Source organism: Ovis aries, chromosome 25 (genome assembly GCF_016772045.2).
Source record: "Ovis aries strain OAR_USU_Benz2616 breed Rambouillet chromosome 25, ARS-UI_Ramb_v3.0, whole genome shotgun sequence".
NCBI classification, from domain to species: Eukaryota; Metazoa; Chordata; class Mammalia; order Artiodactyla; family Bovidae; genus Ovis; species Ovis aries.
Window position 1 is genome coordinate 5,034,137 of NC_056078.1, and position 10,410 is coordinate 5,044,546.

General features: G+C 41.1%; 1 long non-coding RNA gene across 1 annotated transcript; it reads right to left on the bottom strand.

The window, feature by feature from the left end:
- Positions 1-5,775: 5,775 nt before the first annotated feature.
- Positions 5,776-10,372, bottom strand: LOC132658662 (uncharacterized). Its single transcript, XR_009598583.1, has 3 exons — positions 10,308-10,372; positions 8,501-8,708; positions 5,776-7,130 (listed from the first exon to the last, which is right to left on the bottom strand). It is a non-coding gene; the product is annotated as an uncharacterized LOC132658662 (long non-coding RNA).
- Positions 10,373-10,410: the final 38 nt, after the last annotated feature.

The window sequence follows — 10,410 nt, forward strand, 5'->3', positions numbered from 1 at the left end:
TATCACTAGTGATGCCTTTGTTTATAATCCAACCCCCTTAACCCCTTCCCCCCTACTGGCCAGTTTTCCTCTTTATCCTTCTTTTTTTTTTTTTTAAGATTTTTTTTTTTTTTGATGTGGGCCATTTTCAAAGTCTTTATTGAATTGTTACAATATTGCTTCTGTTTTATGTTTTGGCTTTTTGGCCAAAGTGTGTGTGGATCTTAGCTCCTCAGCCAGGGATCAATCCCACACCTTCTACATTGGAAGGCAAAGGCTTAGTCCCTGGACCACCAGGGAAGTAAGTCCCTGTCCTCCTTAAGTGAAGGAGTTTCCCATATCAAATTCTGGCAAGTTTAACATACAAACTGAAAAGGCAATGCACAGCCTTAGTACCTGAAAAAAATTTATAGAATTTCTTTTAGATTATTTGTGCTTACTAACAGTAGCTCTTCCATATGTGTATGATATGGGAAGTGGTAACCATGATTCTGATCTTAAGTCTGTCCCTGATTTAATGACAGTAAGATGGAAAAGCTACGGTGCCCCCCTCCCCCATCCAAAAGTATCTACGCTAATAGAAAGGGATGAAAAAAAAAAAAAAAAACAAAAAGAAACAGAACAGGAGAGCCATGTTCAAATACTGCACACATTCTGAGCATAAAAGTTATGTCATCTTTATAAATAGTAGAATATGTCAAGGAAAGAGTTATTAAAGTTATTAAGTCATGTCTGACTCTTTGTAACCCCATAGACTATAGTCCTCTAGGCTCCCCTGTCCATGAAATTTCCCAGGCAAGAACACTGGAGTGGGCTGCCATTTCCTACTCCAGGGGATTTTTCCCACCCAGGGATCAAACCCATGGCTCCTTGCATTGGAAGGTAGATTTTTAACCTCTGAAGCACCAGGGAAGCCCTAAGTAAAGGTTCAGCTATGACATTTAAAAATTTTCCACGTTCATAGAGCCAAACAGAAAAATAGCACAGAGCAGTAGCTTAGAGCCTGGATTCTGCAGCAAACTACCAGCTCAAATCCTGGCTCTGTGATCATGTACTAGTTTCTTAACAGTATGTGAATTATTTTCCTCATCCAAAAAAATGAGGTCGTTATAGTGTCATCTTTATAAATGTAAGTATTAAGTGAATTCATATTCACAAAATTCTTAGAACAGTACCTGGCACTTAGTAAATTCTTATTAAAACAAATGTTATTTTATTTATTATTTGCCAAACAGCAGGCACTTTTTAAATTTAAGTATAGTAGATTAATAATGATTTGTTAGTTTCAGGTGTACATATATATATTCATTTTCAGATTCTTTTTCATTATGGGTTATTATAAGGTATTTAATACAGTTCTCTGTGCTATATAGTAAGTCTCTGTTGTTTATCTGTTTTAGATAGTGGTCTGTATCTGTTAATCCCAATTCCAAATTTATCATCCTCATTTCATTCCTTTTTGGTAACTGTAAGTTTGTTTTCTATGGCTGTTATTTCTGTTTTCTAAATTATTTGTATCATTCTTTTTAGATTCCTTATATAAAAGTCAGACATGACTTAATGACTAAACAACAGCAACAAACAACCACAAGACATTTACTTGCAACATTTTACATTATTTACAATGATAAAATCTTACTCTATATCGTAATGTCAGTGATGTAGAAGTGTCTGAGTCGAGAATTTATTATCCATGTAGAAACTTTATATATTATGGGAATAATGTTCTTATGAAGGAGGAACACTAGTTTCTTTGTCCATAAACTAAGTGCTAAAATTCCACATTATTAACTTTACTCAAAAGACATACCACAGGTATCTTCAATGAGGAATTTTATCTGCTGTTTGTCTAGCACACATGAGCTCAATATCTCATTGCTTTTCACTTGTGAACACATTGTGATTTATTGCTCTATGTCAGCCATCTATTAAGCATGTCACTAGATAAGCTTCCTCTGTAAGTACACAGTAAGATTCTGAAGGCCGAGAGTGGTATCTCCTATTTACATACTGCAATGAAATCTCCCTCATGAGTTCATACTAAAGCATCAAGTCCCTCTAGTCCTGAACTTGTTTTTGAGTTTCACAAGGTTCTTTTGTGTTCAATGTCATATAGTTTAACCATCAATTATAAAGTTGTCTCAAGTTGAACATACATAACGTCTGGCAGGTATCTCAAACTCTGTCTAGCCAACAAACCCAAAGTAACCTTTAAAAATAAAATCTGTGGGAGACTTACCTGGTGGTCCAGTGGTTAAGAAAGGCTTCCAATACAAGGGTGGAGGGTTCAATCCCTTGTTGGAGAACCAAGATCCCACAATTAAGCCCGCAGATAGCAATGACTGAGCCCGTGCTACAGCTAGAGTGAACCCCACATGGAAAGACCTGTTATGAGGCAAGGAAGATCCTGATGCAGAAACTGGGACTCTTCGAAACCAAAAATAAATATTTTTTTAAAAATCCACTCTGTACCTATACAATTTTTTCTCTCTTAATAGCAGAAAATTTTCACCTATAACTTCTCTCTCACTCACTCACTCACTTTAGTTGTTCTCATGTCCAACTCTTTGCGACCCCATGGACTACAGCCCGCCAGGCCTCCCTGTCCATCACCAACTCCCAGAGTTTACTCAGAACTCATGTCCATTGAGTCGGTGATGCCCTCAAACCATCTCATCCTCTGTTGTTCCCTTCTCCTCTCACCTTCAATCTTTCCCAGCATCAGGGTCTTTTCCAATGAGTCAGCTCTTCACATCAGGTGGGCAAAATATTGGAGTCTCACCTTCAACATAAGTCCTTCGAATGAACACCCAGGACTGATCTCCTTTAGGGTGGACTGGTTGGATCTCCTTGCAGTCCAAGGGACTATCAAGAGTCTTCTCCAACACCACAGTTCAGAAGCATCAATTCTTTGGCATTCAGCTTTCTTTATAGTTCAACTCTCACATCCACACATGACCACAGGAAAAACCATAGCCTTGACTAGATGGACCTTTATTGTTAATGTCTCTATTTTTTACTATGCTGATAAGTTGGTCATAACCTTTCTTCCAAGGAGTAAGCACCTTTTAATTTCATGCCTGCAATCAACATCTGCAGTGATTTTGGAGCCCCCAAAAATAAAGTCTCGCACTGATTCCATTGCTTCCCCATCTATTTGCCATGAAGTGATGGGACCAGATGCCATGATCTTCGTTTTCTGAATGTTGAGCTTCAAGCCAACATTTTCACTCTCCTCTTTCACTTTCATCAAGAGGCTCTTCAGTTCTTCTTCACTTTCTGCCATAAGGGTGATGTCATCTGCATAAATGAGGTTATTGATATTTCTCCCGGCAATCTTGATTCCAGCTTGTGTTTCTTCCAGTCCAGCGTTTCTCATGATGTACTCTGCATAGAAGTTAAATAAGCAGGGTGACAATATACAGCCTTGACGTACTCCTTTTCCTATTTGGAACCAGTCTGTTGTTCCATGTCCCGTTCTAACTGTTGCTTCCTGACCTGCATATAGGTTTCTCAAGGGGCAGGTCAGGTGGTCTGGTATTCCCATCTCTTTCAGAATTCTCCACAGTTTATTGTGATCCACAGAGTCAAAGGCTTTGGCATAGTCAATAAAGCAGAAATAGATGTTTTTCTGGAACTCTCTTGCTTTTTTGATGATCCAGTGGATGTTGGCAATTTGATCTTTGGTTCCTCTGCCTTTTCTAAAACGAGCTTGAACATCTGGAAGTTCACAGTTCACATATTGCTAAAGCCTGGCTTGGAGAATTTTGAGCATTACTTTACTAGTGTATGAGATGAGTGCAACTGTGTGGTAGTTTGAGGATTCTTTGGCATTGTTTTTCTTAGGAATTGGAATGAAAACTGACCTTTTCCAGTCCTGTGGCCACTGCTGAGTTTTCCAAATTTGTTGGAATATTGAGTGCAGCAGCACTTTCACAGCATCATCTTTCAGGATTTGAAATAGCTCCACTAGAATTCCATCACCCTCCCTAGCTTGCTTTGTAAGGCCCACTTGACATCACATTTCAAGATGTCTGGCTCTAGTTGAAAGATCACATCATTGTGATTATCTGGGTCGTGAAGATCTTTTTTGTACAGTTCTGTGTATTCTTGCCACCTCTTCTTAATATCTTCTGCTTCTGGTTGGTTCATACCATTTCTGTCCTTTGAGCCCATCTTTGCATGAAATGTTCCCTTGGTATTTCTAATTTTCTTGAAGAGATCTCTAGTTTTTCCCATTTGGTTGTTTTCATCTACTTCTTTGCAATGATCACTGAGGAAGGCTTTCTTATCTCTCCTTGCTATTCTTTGGAAATATAAACTCTCTAATCAAGTTCTATTAAAAAATTCTGCCCTCACAAATTTCTCATATCTGTCATTTCCTTTTAAAGTCCACCAACCCTAACCACATTCAGGTCACAATTCTTTCTTTAGACCACTGCAATTGCCTCCCCAAAAGATTGCACTGAATTGAATTTCTTATTAGTAGAACCCATCCTTTGTATTGATATTTGTACTGGTAGGTTTCCAAACATCAATATAATCACATTCATTAATGTTAGTTAGAATATTAGGCATGAGCAACAAAGGGTGGCCTAGCAGAAAAGGAAGAAACCTGATCTCTGAATCCCACCCCAGACATGCCCCAGTGCTGGCCCAGGATAGCTCACAAATATGCTACAAAATAACCACACTTTTCCAACTCCAGCACAAGCTCTGTACCTACACAGTGGGTACAAACTAACCACAGGGGCATCTCCGACTCTGCACACGTGCCCTTGGTACACAGCTGTGTCCTCAGCACAAGTGATCTTAAGCAGCCAGGAGCCCATGCAGTCAGTCAGTCAGTCAGTTCAGTTGCTGTCGTGTTCAACTCTTTGTGACCCCATGAACCTCAGCACGCCAGGCCTCCCTGTCCATCACCAGCTCCCGGAATTCACCCAAACTCATGTGCATCGAGTCAGTGATGCCATCCAGCCATCTCATTCTCAGTCGTCCCCTTCTCCTCCTGCCCCCAATCCCTACCAGCATCAGGGTCTTTTCCAATGAGTCAACTCTTTGCATGAGGTGGCCAAAGTATTGGAGTTTCAGCCTCAGCATCAGTTCTTCCAGTGAACACCCAGGACTGATCTCCTTTAGGATGGACTGGTTGGAGAGCTCATACATATTCTATACATACATACATACATCTGATTATAACGGTCTGAATTATGGGAAAGACATGGGCAATAGAGCCTGTTGTTAAGTAACTTGCAACTGTCAATCAAACTGTCAGTCCATGCCCACCTAAATGAATATGTAAAAGCCCTGTTTTAAAAATTGCCATACCTCATCATTCCGGTGCCAGTGGCTCTGTTGGCTTGGCCCACCTCTCCCTTGAGGTGCTCTTTGTTTTCTTCCCTTAATAAGCTTGTTTTTGCCATAGGTAAGACCTAGAGCCAAGAATGGAGGTGAGGGTCTTCTTTGACCTCCCCCTACCCAGTAACAATTCACTCAAAATAATGTATACCAAATAATTTCTTGCTATGGCATTCAAGGCTACTTGTGGACCTTGGTTTCAACCTGGCTGGCTAGCTTTTTGAGGTTAGAAGTATGTCTCCTTAAAACTAGGATAGAGCTATAAATCTCCCTCACCCCAGCATTTACATAGATACATTCGTTTGTCAATTTTATTTAATTGGAGGATAATTACTTTTACAATATTGTGATGTTAATTCATCAGCATGAATTGGCCATAGGCATACACATGTCCCCTCCCTCCTGAACCCCCCACCACCTCGCTCCCCCTGCCATCCCTCCAGGTTGTCACAGAACACCTACTGTGGGTTCCCTGTGTCATACATCAAACTCGCACTGGCTATCTATTTCACATATGGTAATGTATAGGTTTCATTGCTATTCTTTCAAATCGTCCCACTTTCTCCTTGCCCCACTGAGTCTATCTTTATTTCTGTGTCTCCTTTGCTGCCTTGCACATAGGATCATCAGTAGCAATTTTCTAGATTCCATATATATGCATTAATATGTGATAGTTGTCTTTTTCTTTCTGACAGTCTAAATCATAGGCTCTAGGTATATCCACCTCATTAGAACTGACTCAAATGGTGTTCCTTTTTATAGCTGAGTAATATTCCATTGTGTATATGTACCACCACTTCCTTATCCATTCATCTACCAATGGACATCTAGGTTGCTTCCATTTCCCATTATAAGTAGCATTGCAAGAAACATTGTGGTACATATGTCTTTTTCAACTCCATTTCCTTAGAGTATATGCCCAGTAGTGGGATTGCTGGGCCATAAGGTAGTTTTCAGTTCATTCAGTCCCTCAGTCATGTCTGACTCTTTGCGACCCCATGAATCACAGCACGCCAGGCCTCCCTGTCCATCACCAACTCCCAGAGTTCACTCAGACTCACGTCCATCAAGTCGGTGATGCCATCCAGCCATCTCATCCTCTGTCCTCCCCTTCTCCTCCTGCCCCCAATCCCTCCCAGCATCAGAGTCTTTTCCAATGAGTCAACTCTTCGCATGAGGCGGCCAAAGTACTGAAGCTTCAGCTTTAGCATCATTCCTTCCAAAGAAATCCCAGGGTTGATCTCCTTCAGAATAGACTGGTTGGATCTCCTTGAAGTCCAAGGGACTCTCAAGAGTCTTCTCCAACACCACACTTCAAAAGCATCAATTCTTTGGCGCTCAGCCTTCTTCACAGTCCAACTCTCACATCCATGCATGACCACAGGAAAAACCATAGCCTTGACTAGATGGACCTTTGTTGGCAAAGTGGTGTCTCTGCTTTTGAATATGCTATCTACATTGGTCATAACTTTTCTTCCAAGGAGTAAGCATCTTTTAATTTCATGGCTGCAGTCACCATCTGCAGTGATTTTGGAGCCCAGAAAAAATAAAGTCTGACACTGTTTCCAATGTTTCCCCATCTATTTCCCATGAAGTGATGGGACCAGATGCCACGATCTTCGTTTTCTGAATGTTGAGCTTTAAGCCAACTTTTTCACTCTCCTCTTTCACTTTCATCAAGAGGTTTTTTAGTTCCTCTTCACTTTCTGCCATAAGGGTGGTGTCATCTGCATATCTGAGGTGATTGATATTTCTCCCAGCAATCTTGATTCCGGCTTTGGAACTACCAAAAACTGGAATTAGAAATGGTCAAACAGGAGATGGCAAGAGTAAACATAGACATTTTAGGAATCAGTGAACTAAAGTAGACTGTAATGGGTGAAATTAATTCAGATGATTGTTATATCTAATACTGTGGGCAAGAATCCCTTAAAAAAAAAAATGGAGTAGCCCTCATAGTCAACAAAAGAGTCCAAAATGCAGTACTTGGATGCAGTCTCAAAAATGACAATGATCTCTGTTCATTTCCAAGGCAAACCATTCAATATTACAGTAATCCAAGTCTATGTCCCAACCACTAATGCTGAAGAAGCTGAATTTGAATGGTTCTATGAAGACCTATCTGGACAATCCCATGGAGGGAGGAGCCTGGTAGGCTACAGTGCATGGGGTCCCAAAGAGTCGGACACAACTGAGCAATGTCAATTTCACTTTCACTATGAAGACCTACAAGACCTTCTAGAACACCCCCAAAAGATGTACTTCTCATCATAGGGGACTGGAATGGAAAAGTAGGAAGTCAAGAGATGCCTGGAGAAACAGACAAATTTGGCCTTGGAGTACAAAATGAAGCATGGCAAAGGCTAATAGAGTTTTGCCAAGAGAATGCACTAGTCACAGCAAACACTGTCTCCCAAAAACACAAGAGACCACTCTTCACATGGACATCACTAGATGGTCAATACCAAAATCAGGTTGATTATATTCTTTGTAGCCAAAGGAGGAAAAGCTCTATACAATCAGCAAAAACAAGACCGGGAGTTGACAGTGGCTTAGATCATGAACTGCTTATTGCCAAATTCAGATTTAAATTGAAGAAAGTAGGGAAAACCACTAGACCATTCAGGTATGATCTAAATCAAATCCCTTATGATTATACAGTGGAAGTGAAGATTAATAGATTCAAGGGATTAGATCTGATAGACAGAGTGCCTGAAGAACTACGGATGCAGGTTCATGACATTGTGCAGGAGGCAGTGATCAAGACCATCTCCAAGAAAAAGAAATTAAAAAAAGCAAAATGGTTGTCTGAGGCAGCCTTACAAATAGCTGAGAAAAGAAGAGAAGCTAAAGGCAAAGGAGAAAAGGAAAGATACACCCATCTGAATGCAGAGTTCCAAGGAATAGCAAGGAAAGATAAGAAAGCCTTCCTCAGTGATCAGTACAAAGAAATAGGGAAAACAATAGAATGGGAAGGACTAGAGATCTCTTCAGAAAAATTAGAGAACATTTCATGCAAAGATGGGCTCGATAAAGGACAGAAATGGTATGGACCTAACAGAAGCAGAAGATATTAAGAAGAGGTGGCAAGAATATACAGAAAACCTATACAAAAGAGATATTCATGACCCAGATAGATAACCATGATGGTGTGATCACTCACCTAGAGCCAGACATCTTGGAATGTGAAGTCAAGTGGGCCTTAGGAAGCATCACTATGAACAAAGCTAGTGGAAGTGATGGAATTCCAGCTGAGCTGTTTCAAATCCTTAAAGATGATGCTGTGAAAGTGCTGCACTCAATATGCCAACAAATTTGGAAAACTCAGCAGTGGCCACAGGACTGGAAAAGGTCAGTTTTCATTCCAATCCCTAAGGAAGGCAATGCCAAAGAATGTTCAAGGTACCACACAATTGCACCCATCTCACACGCTAGCAAATTAATCCTCAAAATTCTGTAAGCCAGGCTTCAACAGTACATGAACCATGAACTTCCAGATGTTTAAATTGGATTTAAAAATGCAGACAAGAGATCAAATTGCCAACATCCATTGGATCATTGGAAAAGCAAGAGAGTTCCAGAAAAACATCTACTTCTTCTTTATTTACTATACCAAAGTCTTTGACTGTATGGATTACAACAAACTGTGGAAAAGTCTTCAAGAGATGGAAATACCAGACCACCTGACCTGCCTACTGATAAATCTGTGTGCAGGTCAAGAAGCAATAGCTAGAATGGGACATGGGACAATGGACTGGTTCCTAATTAGGAAAGGAATATGTTTAGGCTGTATATTATCACCCTGCCTATTTAACTTATATGCAGAGTACATCATGCGACATGCCAAGCTGGATGAAGCACAAGCTGGAATCAAGATTGCTGGGAGAAATATCAATCACCTCAGATATGCTGATGACACCACCCTTATGGCAGAAAGTGAAGAACTTAAGAGCCTCTTGATGAAAGTGAGAAAGCGGAGTGAAAAACCTGACTTAAAACTCAACATTCAGAAAACGAAGATCATGGCATCTGGTCCCCGCACTTCATGGCAAGTAGATGGGAAAACAACGTGACAGACTTCATTTGGGGGCGCTCCACAATCACTGGAGATTGTGGCTGAGCTGATGCCGGAAAGACCGAAGGCAGGAGGAGAAGGGGACGACAGAGGATGAGATGGTTGGACGCCATCATGACTGGATGGACATGAGTTTGGGTAAGCTCCGGGAGTTGGTGATGGACAGGGGAGCCTGGCGTGCTGCAGTCCATGGGGCTGCAAACAGTTGGAGACAACTGAGCTTTGGACCTGAACTGAATGACAGTTTTAGTCCTAGTTTTTTTCTTTCTTTCTTTCTTTCTTTTTTTTTTAAGGACTCTCCATGCTGTTCTCCATAGCAGCTGTATCAGTTTGCATTACCACCAACAGTGTAAGAGGGTTCCCTTTTCTCCACACACTCCAGAATTTACTGTCTAGATTTTTCTGATGATGGTCTTTCTGACCAGTTTGAGATGATACCTCATTGTGGTTTTGATTTCCATTTCTCTAATAACGAGTGCTGCCTTAGTTTTGATGTACTGAAATCATTAACATAACTCTTCTACACCTGGATGCCTCATTGGCGATGTGCCCACACTCACTGCGTGGGTCTCAGCGCCTCCTCACTAAGACAGAGCCCTCCATGCCACTTTAGCCCCATATCCTTATCTTTTGGGTAACCAGCAGCACAGAAGGCCGGTTGTGGACAATTAGCTGACTTTCTTTAGCCTGGAAATTGGAAAGGAAGCCCTGGTTTACTTTTAATATTCCTGTGATGGATTTGACAGGCCTCCAAAATTGCATGGGGCCTGTACTGATAAAACGTGACTCGAACAAAAAAAACATGCTTTTACTGCTCTCCCCACCCCGCCTCATTCATAGCTTCGGTATTATCATAAGCATTGTGTCAAGACAAATCTGGAACCCAACGACGTACAGTGAGAGGCCAAAATTCCCACAGCAGCCGCATCTCCCACAGGTCAGGGCGCCCTCTCAAGTCTCGCGAGAGAACAAGACAGGCACCGGGTTTTCCGTGTTTC